The 15,339-nt window shown below is 35.2% G+C and overlaps 1 non-coding gene across 1 annotated transcript; it reads right to left on the bottom strand.

Annotated features, from left to right (window-relative positions):
• Nucleotides 1-2,940: 2,940 nt before the first annotated feature.
• On the bottom strand, nt 2,941-3,047 carry LOC121211898 (small nucleolar RNA R71). The gene has a single exon (XR_005907115.1). It is a non-coding gene; the product is annotated as a small nucleolar RNA R71 (small nucleolar RNA).
• Between the last annotated feature and the right edge of the window lie 12,292 nt (nt 3,048-15,339).

The raw sequence follows: 15,339 nt of genomic DNA, 5'->3' as shown, positions 1-15,339 counted from the left end.
ACGATAGCCTATCATCTTATGTTATATTGCGAGGGGTGACTTGGAGGACTCAGAACAGTAGTTTTATCACTAACTTCTTTGTGTTTGTAACAGCTCATTTTTCAATGGAGTCAAAAATAGTAGTTTTAGGACCACAAATCCAATGAGTGAGTTTGTATAATTAGTATTTAAATTATACGACAATAATTTTTATATTGAATTTTGATTTGATGAATTTTAATTAATTGAATTAATGGTTAGTGTAAGTGGTTCAGTCCAAAGTCAAGTGGTATTGAAAATGAGGTATTAGGATATCGTTTCTGTAAATTAAGGTTGTAAATATTTTTATTAAATATTTACAGAGTTGTATTATAGGTGAATTGAAGTTTAGTCTAGTAATTTTGATGATTGATGGCTTAATTTAGGTAAAAGGATTAAATTATAAAAGAGACAAAAGTTAATTGCTATAGATTTAAAATGTTAAAGGGACCAAAATAATGATTAAACCATGGTCAAAAGTCCAAGTGGTTGTAACACCCCTAACCCATATTCATCGACGGAATAGAGTTACAGAGTATTACTGGAGTTTGTAAAACAAATACAGTATTACTCGAGGCCCAATTTATACATTAGAACCAAGTCGGGACCAAATGGGAAACTCAGAGAATTTTTCGCGAAATTTTCAAAATTTCCTTATACGTAGGGGACATATGCCCATGTGATCAGGCCGTGTGAGCCACACGGCCAAGTGACACGCTGTGTCTTAAGTCATGTGGGTATTCAAAATAGGGGCACACGGCCGTGTCCCATCCCATGTTCTTGTCCTTGTAACTCTCTGACTTAGGTCACATGGACAACCAAATACACGTGTGCCATGCCGTGTGGTCAATTTAATTTTCAAATATTAGGTGACTGATAAACCGTAATTTACACATATTTTTACCTCATGCTTAATGCATTTATGGATGGTTTCTCCTTAGAATTGTTGAATTCGATGCTCCTAATCCTTTAATTTCATGTTTTATACTTAGGTGAGCATAGGAGAATAAAAAGAGCGAGAAACGGGCCAAAAACGAAGAAAATGAACCCACATAGGAAAACAACACGGCTTGAACTTCCTCACACAAGCGTGTCAAATGGCCATGTCCATTTGGCAAGGGCAAAGCACGATTTACACGAGCAGATCACACGCCTGTGCCCATTTAACAGCCTTGACCACGGCCTTAAGCAATCACACATGGGCGTGTCCCTGCCGAGCCCAAGTTTAGTCCAATTCGAAAAAGGCCAATTTTGAGGGTTCTTAGGCATTCCAAAGCCTATTTAAACACCTGAGGAGGCACTTAGACGAAGGACGCGGAGGAGGAAGCAAGGAATTGCTCAAGGAAAGCCAATAGATCCATCTCAGAACCCGGATTCACCATTAAGACTGAAGATCTCTCTTCAAATTCCCTCAGGAGTTTTGGGTTTTCTTATGTTTTGTTATTTTTATTCTTTTAAAATGTTTTCTTTCATTAGTATGAACTAAAACCCCTAAATACCTAAGGGGAATGAAACCTAAGACGGATCTTGTTATTATTATCTGAATTGTTTGATAAATATTTAACTTGTTCTTAATTATGTGTTATTAATTCTTGTTTTGATATTCCAGGATATTGATTCAAGTTAAGCTTTTATTCAGAAAAGGGATAGACCCTATCTAAGAGATAGGGTGACAAGATTTTGTCGGATTAAGGTGAAACCTAATAAGGGGATCCATAAATCGAGTTAATGCAACCCTAGGGCATTAGTTAGAAAGAGATTTCAATTATTTAATCTAGGGTTAGACGTTGTTAGTCTCGAGAGAGATAATAATATAACTTAGGGATCTCTACGGAACAAGTTGAATGAATAAATCGTCCGATTCAGAGTCAAATAACAAGTGAAGTCTAGGTGGATTTTTCCATAGGTATTGTCTTAATCAATCGAGTTTTCCAAAAAGTACTTTCCCCAAATTTATTTTCTGTGATTTCTTAGTTTAGTTAATTAGTTAGATAAACAAAACCCTTTTATTTTTTAGGCTGGATAATAAAAAGAAAGTTGATACTAGTACTTTTAGTTCCTTTGGGTTTGATAATCTGGTCTTGCTCAAGCTATACTACTGTTCGATAGGTACACTTGCATTCATCGTGATAATAGTTAGTTTCAAGAATGATTCATTATAAATATTTAAAACTTGAAACGAATATCATGTATCAAGTTTTTGGTGCCGTTGCCAGGGAACTAAGATATTAGGAACACTCTATTTTTATTACTTTAGAAATTTACTTTTACAGCAATTTAAATTTTATTCTAATTTTTATTACTAATTCTTCTTTTTCCCTTTTTTGGCAGGTTCGTATAGTTTATGACTAGAAGAAACCCGTCAGGACCATTACTTTTCGACAATGAGACCGATTGTACAGTTCGTAGAAACCAAAGAGAAATAAGGCGGAGCTTAAGATACACAGAGAACGAGCAAGAGGATGATATTCAAACCACAACGAAGGAGATGGTTGAAAATCAGGAAAACCTAATACCTCCTGCGATTGTTGTTAATCCAGTAAATAAAAATCCTGCTCCGCGCACTATGTATGATTATGCTAAACTTTCTTTAACAGGAACTGAATCGAGCATAGTTAGACCTGTTGTAGCTGCAAATACTTTTGAACTGAAACCTAACACAATTCAAATGATACAACAATTTGTTCAGTTTGATAATTTGCAGGACGAAGATCCCAACGCTCACTTAGCAAACTTTTTAGAACTATGCGATACATTTAAAATTAATGGTGTTTCTGATGACGCCATTAGACTTCAGTCCCTTTTTCTTTGAGAAACAAAGCTAAACAGTGGTTGAATTCGTTACCACGGGGGTCAATCAATACTTGGGAACAAATGACCGAAAAGTTTTAACTAAAATATTTTTCACCGGCTAAAACGCCTAAATTACGTAATGATATCTCTTCTTTTGTACAGATGGATTTAGAAACACTCTACGATGCATGGGAGAGACATAAGGACCTTTTACGAAGATGCCCTCACCATGGGTTACCACTCTGGCTACAGGTTCAAACTTTTCATAATAGCTTGAATCCTTCGACTTCACATATGGTTGACGCAGCTGCTGGCGGAACCATCAATAATAAAACACCTAAAGATGCCTATGAATTTATAAAGGAGATGTCACTAAATAATTATCAGTGGCAAGTCATAAGGACAAAGCCAATGAAAATAGCTGGTGTTTATAACGTCGATTCGGTCACCATGCTCTCTAATCAGGTAGTAAGAAAATTGATGGTTTTCTTAGTTCTTCACAGGTTCACCCCCTCCAGGCTTTCAGCAACCACCATACCAGCAAGAGAAAAAGCCAAACCTTGAAGAGATGCTAACCAAATTCATCTCGGTGTTAGAGATTGGACAGCTCACCAAGTTGATTTCTGAACGACCACAAGGTAGCTTGCCAAGCAACATTGAATCTAACCCAAGGGAGTAACTCAATGCAATTGCCATTCAAGATGAGGAAGGGTTAGTGGCAAAACCAAGGCCAGAACCGGTGGTAAGCGAAGGTAAGAATGAGGTAGGCTAAAATGAACAAAAATCAGTAAGTACAGAATATAAACCTCGTGTGCCATACCCCAATGTGATAAGGAAAGACCGCTCAGAAGAACAATTTGGTAAATTCCTTAAACTTTTAAAGAAACTACATATTAACCTACCGTTTACTGAAGCACTTTCGCAGATGCCGAACGCATTCAAATTTTTAAAGGAGCTTCAAGTAAATAAACGAAAGTTAGATGAAAGGTCGCATGTGGAGCTGAACGCGATTTGCTCAGCCATTCTTCTGAATAAGGTACCCAACAAACTAAAAGATCCAGGGAGTTTTACGATTCCTTTTATAATTGGTAGTTTAGATGTTAATAATGCGTTGGCTGATCTAGGGGCTGGTATCAATGTTATGCCTTACAAATTGTTTAAGCAACTAGGTCTAGGGAAACCCAAACAAACTAGGATGAGCATTCAATTAGCAGATAAAACTGTCAGATTTCCTAGGAGTATCATTGAAGACGTACTCGTTAAAATTGACAAATTTATATTCCCAGTTGATTTTGTTGTTTTAGACATAAAAGAGGACAGTAATGTTCCTTTAATTTTGGGAAGGCCCTTTTTAGCAACTGCTAGAACAATTATTGATGTTGCCACAGGTGAACTCACACTTCATGTAGGAGACAAAACAATCAACCTTCAAGCTCATAACCCGAACAACACATCGAAAATTGAAGGTGATTGTACAAATTGTTCTACTAAGACTGATCATACAATGCAACCTATTTTGCAGGAAATAAGTTCGAAGGACACACAAGAGCCATGTTCAAACCACAACAAAGAATCTACCCATGAAGAACGAAGGTTACGAATCGGGGAGTTAGATGAATGGCTGACATTTAAACCGAGAAAACACGATAAACCAAAACTACGCCAGAACGAGCTCAATGCCTCACCAAATCAACTTAAGGTTGGACATAAAGTTTCATTAGATGCCGCAGATCCTCACATTGACACTGCCAAATTGAATGAAGAAATTCCTCTTACGGTACTTAGCATTTTCCCATTTGGTACAGTCGAGGTAAGTCAGCCCAACTTCGGCACCTTTAAGGTAAACAATACCCGCCTAAAACCTTATTTTGATGGGATTCATAGCAGGAATGAGAAGTATAAACTCCTCAAACCAGCATGACCATTCACTAGAGAGGTAAGTTGAGCTTAGACTATAAATAAGCGCTTCTCGGGAGGCAACCCGAGCACTAACAATATTATTTTCTTAAAATTTTAGTTTCTAAAATCTAACATACTAACCAAATGATTGAACACCGGCTTTTCAGAACCACACGGCCAGGCACATGGGCGTGCCGTAGGCCATGCACATACCACGAGATGCAACACGACCGTGCGATACGGTCGTCTAAAAACAGGGCAAAAATTTCTTCCCCAACACGGGATGCGATAAGTAGCCACAGCCATGGACGAAACTGCCAAAATAGCACGAGCGTTCAACACGCCCGTGTTTTGAAACCGTGGGTAAACCTATCAATTTAACATGGGCATGCGCCTGCATACACAGACGTGGGAGAAGCGAACGGAGATTGACAATGGCCGTGTACACCAATGCGCCTAATTTCGAAAATTACAAAATGCACAGGCTAAGCTTAGAGCACACGGGCGTGCCCCACGGCTGTGTGCCCCAATTTCTCTATAAACACCTATTATTTATTTTATTTTATTCTTATCTCTATATTTTGAAATTATTATTTTTTATTTCCTTTTAATACTATTTCATCCTGAGTTTTTACAATTTTTATTCTTCGACTATTTCATTAAGAGTAATTATGCTTCAGTATACCTCTTAAAGAGTTCCTGATTTTATCACAGTCAGAAAGAGCTCCAAAGCTTATCCTCGCATAGGAACTAAAAACTCCACTAGGAAAGGTTCTTCACAACGGCCATGTCCTGCTCGACCACAATTATAGCTACCACCAGATATAATATTCTTTTGGCACAGGACTTACAGACTAATGAACCTCTACGACCACCGGAGTATCCTTCTCCACTCTCACGCCGATTATCCTCCAAAACTCGAGTTCAAGGAATGTATTCATCATTCAGGAAGTTTCACTTCTCTCCCTATCTTATGATTATGAATCTATCCTTTTCATTATATCTATCTTTGTACATTGAGGGCAATGTACATCTTAAGTGTGGGGGGGTCTTTTATATCATCATTAGAAATCCTTGAATTGTGTCTTATTCTCATGTAAACCATTTACATCACTATTATAATGAATTTTAATTAATTTATGATTTTTATTGATATGTCTTGAATTAAAACATAGACATTTATGCATCGAGTGTTTAAACTTTAAGACATTAGGGAATCAAGCATGATAAGTTGATTTTTGAAGAATTAAAAACTTTTAGGTTGTTTTTCCCAAGTTTAGGTATGATCTTGAGTTGAAATTCATAGGTTTAAACATCAAAAAGCCATAATTTTTGTGAGATTTTGAGCCTTTAGAGCATCTATCATTTCTTTCATGCTCACTTTTATTGTTGCTTTGAGTGCGTCAGTATTGAATTGTTATTCTAGAACTTGCTTGATTATGCATGTCAAGACCACACCATTTGAGTTGATATGTCAAAATGATAAAGGCACTTAGGTTTAACCCACTCACTCCACAAAAGCCTACCTTCATAATTAACCCTTAGTGAACCCTTTTGAGCCTAACAAGCCATTAATTGATTTACCCTCAATATTAACCCATAAACCATTATTGTTGAAATCCCCTAATTTGATCCCTATTTTTGTCGAGATTTGATTTGAACTAATTGCTTAGCTATGTTTTGCTATTCAATGTAGCTTACTTGTTCCTAAAAAAGAAATCATACTTACATATTAGTAGTAATTCGGTATTGTTGAGCTGTAATATCTAAATTCCATCTTCTGAGAATAAACTCACTTATACTCAATTGATGTTTAATTACATTTTCTAGTGAAGAAAATTTTCAATTCAATCTCAATTATAACCTTTTCTTTCAGTTTGTGACCACACCCTCCAACCAAAGCCACGTTACAACCCTTTAAAGACCTTTTGATTGATGTTAATCTCAATATATACTGGTGGAGATTTGATTTTCATGCAAGCATATGGTAATGAACTTTCATTATTGACTATTGAGCGCTTCATGTATTATCCTTAAACACCTCGAGTGATTTGAGTGAATCTGTAGTGAAGATGTGAAAATCTGTGTTATTTTGAGTCGAAGGTAATTACTTAGATGAGGGGAGACACCTACACTTTCATGATAAAATACTCAACTTGGAATGTTTGAAACTTTAATGTTCTTTCAGTCAAATTCTCAATGTATGATTACTTATGGATTATTTTGAGATATTATTAATAGGAATTATAAGTTAAGAAGAATTTATTTTGATTGTGAGTTGAGGGTTTTGCTTGAGGACAAGCAAATGCTTAAGTGTGAGGGTATTTGATAAACCGTAATTTATACATACTTTTACCCCATGCTTAACGCATTTATGGATGGTTTCTCCTTAAAATTGGTGAATTTGATGTTCCTAATCCTTTAATTTCATGTTTTATACTTAGGTGAGCATAGGAGAACAAAAAAAGCAAGAAACAAGCCGAAAATGGAGAAAATGGACCCACATGGGAAAACAACACGGCCTGGACTTCCTCACACGGGTGTGTCAAACAGCCGTGTCCCTTTGGCAAGGGAAAAGCACAATTTACATGGGTAGATCACACGCCCGTGCCCATTTAACAGCCCTGACCACGACCTTAAGCAATCGGACACAAGCGTGTCCCTGCCGAGCCCAAGTTTAGTCTAATTTGGAAAAGGCCAATTTTGAGGGCTCTTAGGCATTCCAAAGCCTATTTAAACACCTGATGAGCCATTTAGACAGGGGATGCAGAGGAGGAAGCAAGGAATTGCTCAAGGAAAGTTGATCGATCCATCTTAGAAGCCGAATTCACCATCAAGACTGAAGATCTCCCTTCAAATTCCCTCAGGAGTTTTGGGTTTTCTTATGTTTTGTTATTTTTATTATTTTGAGATGTTTTCTTTCATTAGTATGAACTAAAACCCCTAAATACCTAAGAGGAATGAAACCTAAGACATATCTTGTTATTATTATCTGAATTGTATGATAAATACTTGACTTGTTCTTAATTATGTGTTCTTAATTCTTGTTTTGATATTCTAGGATATTGATTTAGGTTAAGCTTTTATTCAGAGGAGGGATAGTTGTCTAAGAGTAAATTTGTCATAATTAAGTGGAGTTGGTTGTGCGCCTAGAGATAGGGTGACAAGATTTTATCGGATTAAGGTGAAACCTAATAAGGGGATCCATAGATCGATTTAATGCAACCCTAGGGCGTTAGTTAGAAAGAGATTTGAATTATTCAATCTAGGGTTAGACGTTGTTAGTCTCGAGAGAGATAATAATATAACTTAGGGATCTCTACGGAGCAAGTTGAATGAATAAATCGTCCGATTCAGAGTTAAATAACAAGTGAAGTCTAGGTGGATTTTTCCTTAGGTATTGTCTTAATCAAACGAGTTTTCCAAAAAGTACTTTCCCCAAATTTCTTTTCTGTGATTTCTTAGTTTAGTTAATTAGTTAGATAAACAAAACCCTTTTATTTTTTAGGCTAGATAAAAAAAAAGTTGATACTAGTACTTTTAGTTCCTCTGGGTTCGATAATCCGGTCTTGTTAAAGCTATACTATTGTTCGATAGGTACACTTGCCTTCATCGTGATAATAGTTAGTTTCAAGAATGATTCATTATAAATATTTAAAACCTGTCACGAATATCACGTATCATGCAGGATTCGCACGATTGAGACATACGCCCATGTGACCAATACTAAGCATTTTGTTTCTCAATTTTTTAAGATTCAGGGGACACACGACCAAGCTACATGCCCGTCTGTCTACCTATGTGGATGAAAATAGGCTATTTTCATGGCCACATTTCTCACCCATTTTGTCTTCAACCTACATCAATACTTGCATACATATACCGACCAATTCATTACGTTAAAACTAAGCCAAGATTAACATTATACATGATATATCATTACATGTATTCAAACTTACCTTTTGTAAGACATATATGTTTAATATAATTCAATCTAACCATACCAAGAACACATATATTAACATATATGTTTAATATAATTCAATCTAACCATACCAAGAACACATATATTAACCATGTTATATCCTCTTACATATATTCACTAAACATACCATCACTAGCCATTCCAATACCTAGGTTACAAACAAACATTTATATGTCAACATTGGCCAAGTTAGCCTATACATGCCATTATACCAAAATAAGTTTGCTATTTATACCAAAACGAGTTGAAGGATAGTGTGAAGGTGCTCCGACCGATTCCAACCTTTACGAGCTTCTGAGCACTATAAAATAGAGAAAAGAAAACCGAGTAAGTATTAGAACTGCTTAGTAAGTTCGTATAACAGGAAAGTAACTTACCAATTATTTTCATTTAAAACAAGTATTCATAGTACATCCAAATCAATGAAATCAATAACCTAGTCACACATAAATCCTCATCAAGCATGTTAGTTAAATAATTCATATATGTACCAAGAATATGGATAAGCTCATCAATGTCCCATTTCCATATGCATGTATTTGCCATTTCAAGTTTCCAAGGAACATATACATATCATATTTTTACATGTCAAGAAATCTCATTGTAAGTCATATTGAATTCATATTATCCCTTTCCGAACCGTTACCCATTGAATCATTTGAAAACTCGATGGATACATTGGCAATACACTCAAGGTGTACAATACGGTAAATCCGTCAACTCACAATCAAGGGTGCTATAAAGCACAAAAATGGGAAGTTTATTTGGGCTAAAATAATAAGCTCATAAGAGCAATATTCAGAAAGCTCATGCGAGCCTATAATAGATAGCTTCGAAGAGCTATTAATCAGGGAGCTCCGGATAGCCATATATCAGGAAGTTTAAGTGAGCCATATTGGGAAGCTCACAAAGAGCCAATTAATGGGAAGCTCATGAAGAGTCATAATCGGGAAGCTCATAAAAGCTAAGGTGTGTCCACAACACATGTAGGATCACAACCTATCGGGATGCTCCGAAGAGCTATTAACGGGAAGCTCATAAGAACCATTAAACAGGAAGCTCATGAGAGCTAATATCGGGATGCTCTTTTGAGCTATGGTGTGTCTGCAACATATGCTAGACCACAACCAATACAGGTTCCTAGAATCCAATTGAGGTTCATGTATTCAAACGGGATTTAATACTTGATTGTCATTGTCGGATAAGTGATAAATTTCTTATACATGGTAATTATACAAACACATACATACAATTCAATTAACACATATAAATTCTCAAATGAGTTACAAGAACTTACCTCGATACTTGTTCGTTTACAGAATCTACTAATCCGACACTTTTTGTTTTCCTTGATCCAACTCAATACTAGGTCTTTCCGGATCTATATAAATGAATTTAACATCAATCTAATCCATTTCATACTCAATTTAATTCAATTCACATCCTAGGCAAAATTACCATTTTGCGCTTATCATTTCCATAAATGACGATTTCGTCCCTAGGCTCGAAAAATGAAATTCATGTAATTTAATCCTTATTTCAAGCCTAACTGATTTTTACATATAACATTAATAGCACATGTATTTCAAAAAAATCTAAAATTTTCCATGAATTTTATATCTTTACAATTTAGTCCCTAAAACACAATTTCATGAAAATTCACTTTACAAAAGCTGTTTATCTATCAACAACCTTTCAATTTCTACCAAAAATTTTAGAATTTCAGCATATTAATCCATTTCAAAAAATAGATACTTTGATAACTTTTCAAATTAATCTCCAAAATAGATTGATTAGGTTACTACAATCTCGAAAATTTAAAAATTACCAAAAACAACACAAGAATACCTACCCAATTAAGCCAATTTAGCTTGCTTGAACTCTTTTCTCTTAGCTAGGGTTTCCATGTATTTTTAATTTGGGGATGAAGATGAAATAGATTATATTAGTTTATTATCATCTTTAATTATTTCAATTTCTGATTTAGTCCTTTTCTTTTTTTAATTTTCTATGGATGATTCATAATAAATATCTACTAACTTTCTTTAATGGTCGAATTGCCATATAAGGACCTATAGTTTTGAATTTCATAGGTAATTAATCCTTCTAGCTACTAGAATTCTGATAAATCGTAACTTATACATATTTTTACCCAAGATTTAATGCATTTTATGGATGATTTTCCATTAGAATTGGTGAATTAGATGCTCCTAATGCTTTAATTTCATGTTTTACACTTGGGAGAGCATAGGAGAGCGAAAGGAACAAGGAACGGGCCAAAGTACGAAATTAGCACGACCTAGACCTCCTCACACGGGCAGACCACACGGTCGTGTCAATTTGGCAGGCTCGAGCACGACCTGAAGTAATCGCACACGGGTGTGTCACACGGGCATGTCCCTGCGGAGCCCAAGTTGAGTCCAATTCGAAAAAGGCTAATTTTGATGGCCTTTAGGCATGCCAAAGCCTATAAATACACCCTAGAGAAGGAAGAAAAGGGAGGACGAAGAGTAGGGGGTAAGGAATTACTCCATGTAACACCTCTCACCCGTATCCAATGTCGGGACAGGGTTTGAGGTGTTAACGGACTTAAACATTCACAACAACATATAACATATTACCAACCATGCATGGCAAACAAGAATATGCACATCGCCAATATCAAACATAACATAAATAGCTAGATTTATTAGTTAGAATCATTAGCTCACTAAAGACCAATATATTTGTCCAGATTATAATAACAGATGTTATAAAACTAGGTCCCTATACATGCCACTCACTTGATAGTGTGATGCTACCTCCGACGATCTCCAACCCTGAGCTAACCTGAAAACACTAAAAGAAATGGAAAGGAGGGGGTAAGCTTTACGCTTAGTAAGCTCGCATGAAATAATAATAAGCAATTTACTAACATGCTTTCCATAGTAAAACTAACCCAATTGTACATTTACACATGTTTTGGTTAAGCTGCTTTCTTGAGTCACAGTCACTAAATCATTTATATCTGGAGTTACGGAACTTAAAATTAAGATCCGTAAATTTTCCCAGAAACTAGACTCATCTATTTTTCCACCATAAAATTTTCAGAATTTTTTGTCCAGCCAATATGTACATTTTATTATTCAAAGTCTCCCCTATTTTGCTATTTGACAGCTTCGACCTTTCTTCACTAAATTTTATTCATCTCATAGCACGAGACTCGGATAATGTTCCTGTTTGTTTCTATTAAAATTATACTCATCAAAGAATCTATGCATATAAATTATAACCCATAATTATTTTTATACAATTTTTAACAAATTTTCCAAGTCAGAACAGGGGATCTCGAATTCATTCTGACACTGTCTCACAAAAATTAGAATATCACATAATATACAACTCTTTTTCTCCCCATGTTTCTTTTATAAAAACATAGACTCATTAAGATTTAATTCCATAATTTATTTGAAATTTAATTCAACTTACAGAATTTTTGGTGAATTTTCTTAAACATATACCTGCACTTATTCATCATATAATCATGTTCACATGTATTTTCACTTAATCAATTTTTCCGTTGAACTCTTCGGAATAATAACTGATACTCAGTTGCCTGCACATATGTTCACACTTGTATCCAAAGCTATCTGGTATGCATAGTAGCCTGCACATAGTACTACACATGCGGCCAATTATCTGGTACACGTAGTAGCCTGCACTTAGTACTACACACGTGATCGAAGTTATCGGGTACGCATAGTAGCCTACACTTAATACTACACATGCGACCAATTACCCGGTACACGTAGTAGCCTGCACTTAGTACTACACACGTGACCTCACAATAGATCATTCGTATCGTTTCTATTCCGAAGGCTCAACCGGGAAATCCCTCACTTTCCAACATGTTACAATTTATTCATAGTCCTTTTTCAATTTGCAATTTACAACAAATAATCATTCTCTAGGCAGCCACATTTCATATGATAACAAAATATAATAAAATAAAAATAATCGATAAATTATTTACGTACAAACTGACCTCGGATCCGGAAATGGCAATTTACCATTCTAGTCCATAACCTTATATTTTCCCGATTTAAGCCCAAATCTCGATTTCCTTGATCTATAATATCACATTTAGCCTACTAATTAGTCACACTATTCATATGGGTCTAAAAATCATATTTCTACAAAATTTCATTTTGACCCCTAAACTTTTGCATATTTTCACTTTTTCCCCAAGGTTCAGAAATTAAACTTCTTCCTATTTTCTTATGTTTTATGACATGCTGATCATTTTTCCCTTCTATGGCAACATCAAATTCTCACTCTAACATGTACTTATGAACATTAGGTATTTTTACCGATTATACCGTTTTACTCGTTTTCACGTAAAATCGCTTAGCAAAAGTTGTTTAACACAATTTCAAGCTTCATATTCTACCATTAAACATCAAAATACATGCATATCATTCATGGGTAAATTTTTAAACATAAATCCTAGCTCAAAATAATAGTAGAAATGAGCAGATCATGTTACCAAGATTTCAAAAATACATAGAACATTAAAAACAGAGCTCGAAATCACTTACTATTAAGCTTGGAAGCTTGGAAAAATCCTAACCATGGCTGCTCTTGGTACATTCTGCTGTAGCAAGAAGAAAAGGACACATTTGGAGTTTAAAATTTGTCATTTAATTCATTTTACCCCTAAATGACCAAAATGCCCTTTTTACTATTCGTTCAAATTTTACCCAACCAAGGCCATTTTTGTCCAACAAGTTATAAAATGGTTTAATTGCCATTTAAGGACCTCCCATTTTAAATTTCATAACAGTTTGATACCTCTAACATGTAGAACTCAACTTTTGCACTTTTTTACAATATAGTCCTTTTTACTAAATTGAGTGCCCAAACGTCGAAATTTCCGAACGAAATTTTCACAAAATCATTTCGTGAAATCGTAGACCATAAAAATATAATAAAAATGAAAATTTCCTCATCAGATTTGTGGTCCCGAAACCACTATTCCGACGAAGCCCAAAATCAGGATGTTACACTCCAAGAAAGCCGATTGATTCATCTCAGAAGTCGGATTCATCATTAAGACTGAAGATCACTCCTTAATTCCCCTTCAGGAGTTTTGGGTTTTCTTTATGTTTTGTATTCTTTATTATTCTGAGATGTTTTCTTATTTTGTTATGAATTAAATCCCCTAAATACCTAATGGGAATGAAACCTAAGACGAATCTTGTTATTATTTTCTGAATTGTATGATAAATATTTGACTTGTTCTTAATTATGTGTTTTTAATTCTTGTTTTGATATCCCAGGATAGCGATTCAAGATAAGCTCTTATTCAAAGGAGGAATAGACCCTGTCTAAGAGTACATTTGTCATAATTAAGCCGAGTTGATTACGTGCCTAGACATAGGGTGACAAGATTTTGCCGGATTATGGTGAAACCTAATAAGGGGATCCATAGATCGAGTTAATGCAACCCTAGAGTGTTAATTAGAGAAAAGTATCGGTTATTCAATCTATGGATTAGACGTTATTAGTCTTGAATAGGGATAATAACATAACTTAGGATCTCTACGGAACAAGTTAAATGAATAAATCGTTCGATTCGAAGCCAGAATAACAAGAATAGTCTAGGTGGATTTTTTCCTTAAGTATTGTCTTCATTCAATCGATTTTCCCAAAAGCAATTCCCCAATTCTATTCTCTGTGTGTTCTTAGTTTAGATAATTAGTTAATTAAAACAAAACCTCTTTATTCTTAGGCTAGATAATAAAAAGACAGTCATTACTAGTACTTTTAGTTCCTTTGGGTTCGACAATCCGGTCTTGCTAAAACTATACTACTGTTCGATAGGTACACTTGCCTTCATCGCGATAATAGTTAGTTCAAGAACGAGTAATTATAAATATTTAAAACCTATCATGAAATCCACGCGATCAAGTTTTTGGCGCCGTTACCGGGGAACTAAGATATTAGGAACGCTCAATTTTTATTACTTTAGCCATTTATTTTTCTTGCAATTTAATTTAATTTTATTATTATTAGTTATTAATTTATTTTTTCCTTCTCCTGGCAAGTTTTTATAGTTTATGACTAGAAAAAACTCGACAGGACCATTACTTTTTGACAAAGAAATCGATCGCACAGTTCGCAGAAATCAAAAAGAAATAAGGTGAAGCTTAAGATTCACAGAGAACGAGCAAGAGGACGATACTCAACCCCCAGATATAGCTGCAAACCAAGACAATCAGCTACCTCCTACAATTGCAGTTAATCAAAATCCTGCTCCACGGACTATGTATGATTATGCTAAGCCTTCTTTAATAGGAACTGAATCGAGCATAGTTAGACCTGCTGTAGCTGCAATTTTTTTTGAATTAAAACCTAACACTATTCAAATGATACAGCAATTTGTTCAGTTTGATGGTTCGCAGGATGAGGATCCCAACGCTCATTTAGCCAACTTCATAGAACTATGCTATACATTTAAAATTAATGGTGTTTCTGATGATGCCATTCGTCTTCGGTTATTCCCTTTTACATTGAGGAACAAAGCCAAACAGTGGTGGAACTCGTTACCACGAGGGTCAATTACTACATGGGAAGAAATGACCGAAAAATTTTTACTAAAATAT

This window comes from Gossypium hirsutum, chromosome A12, assembly GCF_007990345.1.
Source record: "Gossypium hirsutum isolate 1008001.06 chromosome A12, Gossypium_hirsutum_v2.1, whole genome shotgun sequence".
Lineage (NCBI taxonomy): Eukaryota > Viridiplantae > Streptophyta > Magnoliopsida > Malvales > Malvaceae > Gossypium > Gossypium hirsutum.
The sequence above is the reverse complement of the archived record's forward strand: the minus strand, read 5'-3'. Positions and strand labels throughout refer to the sequence as shown.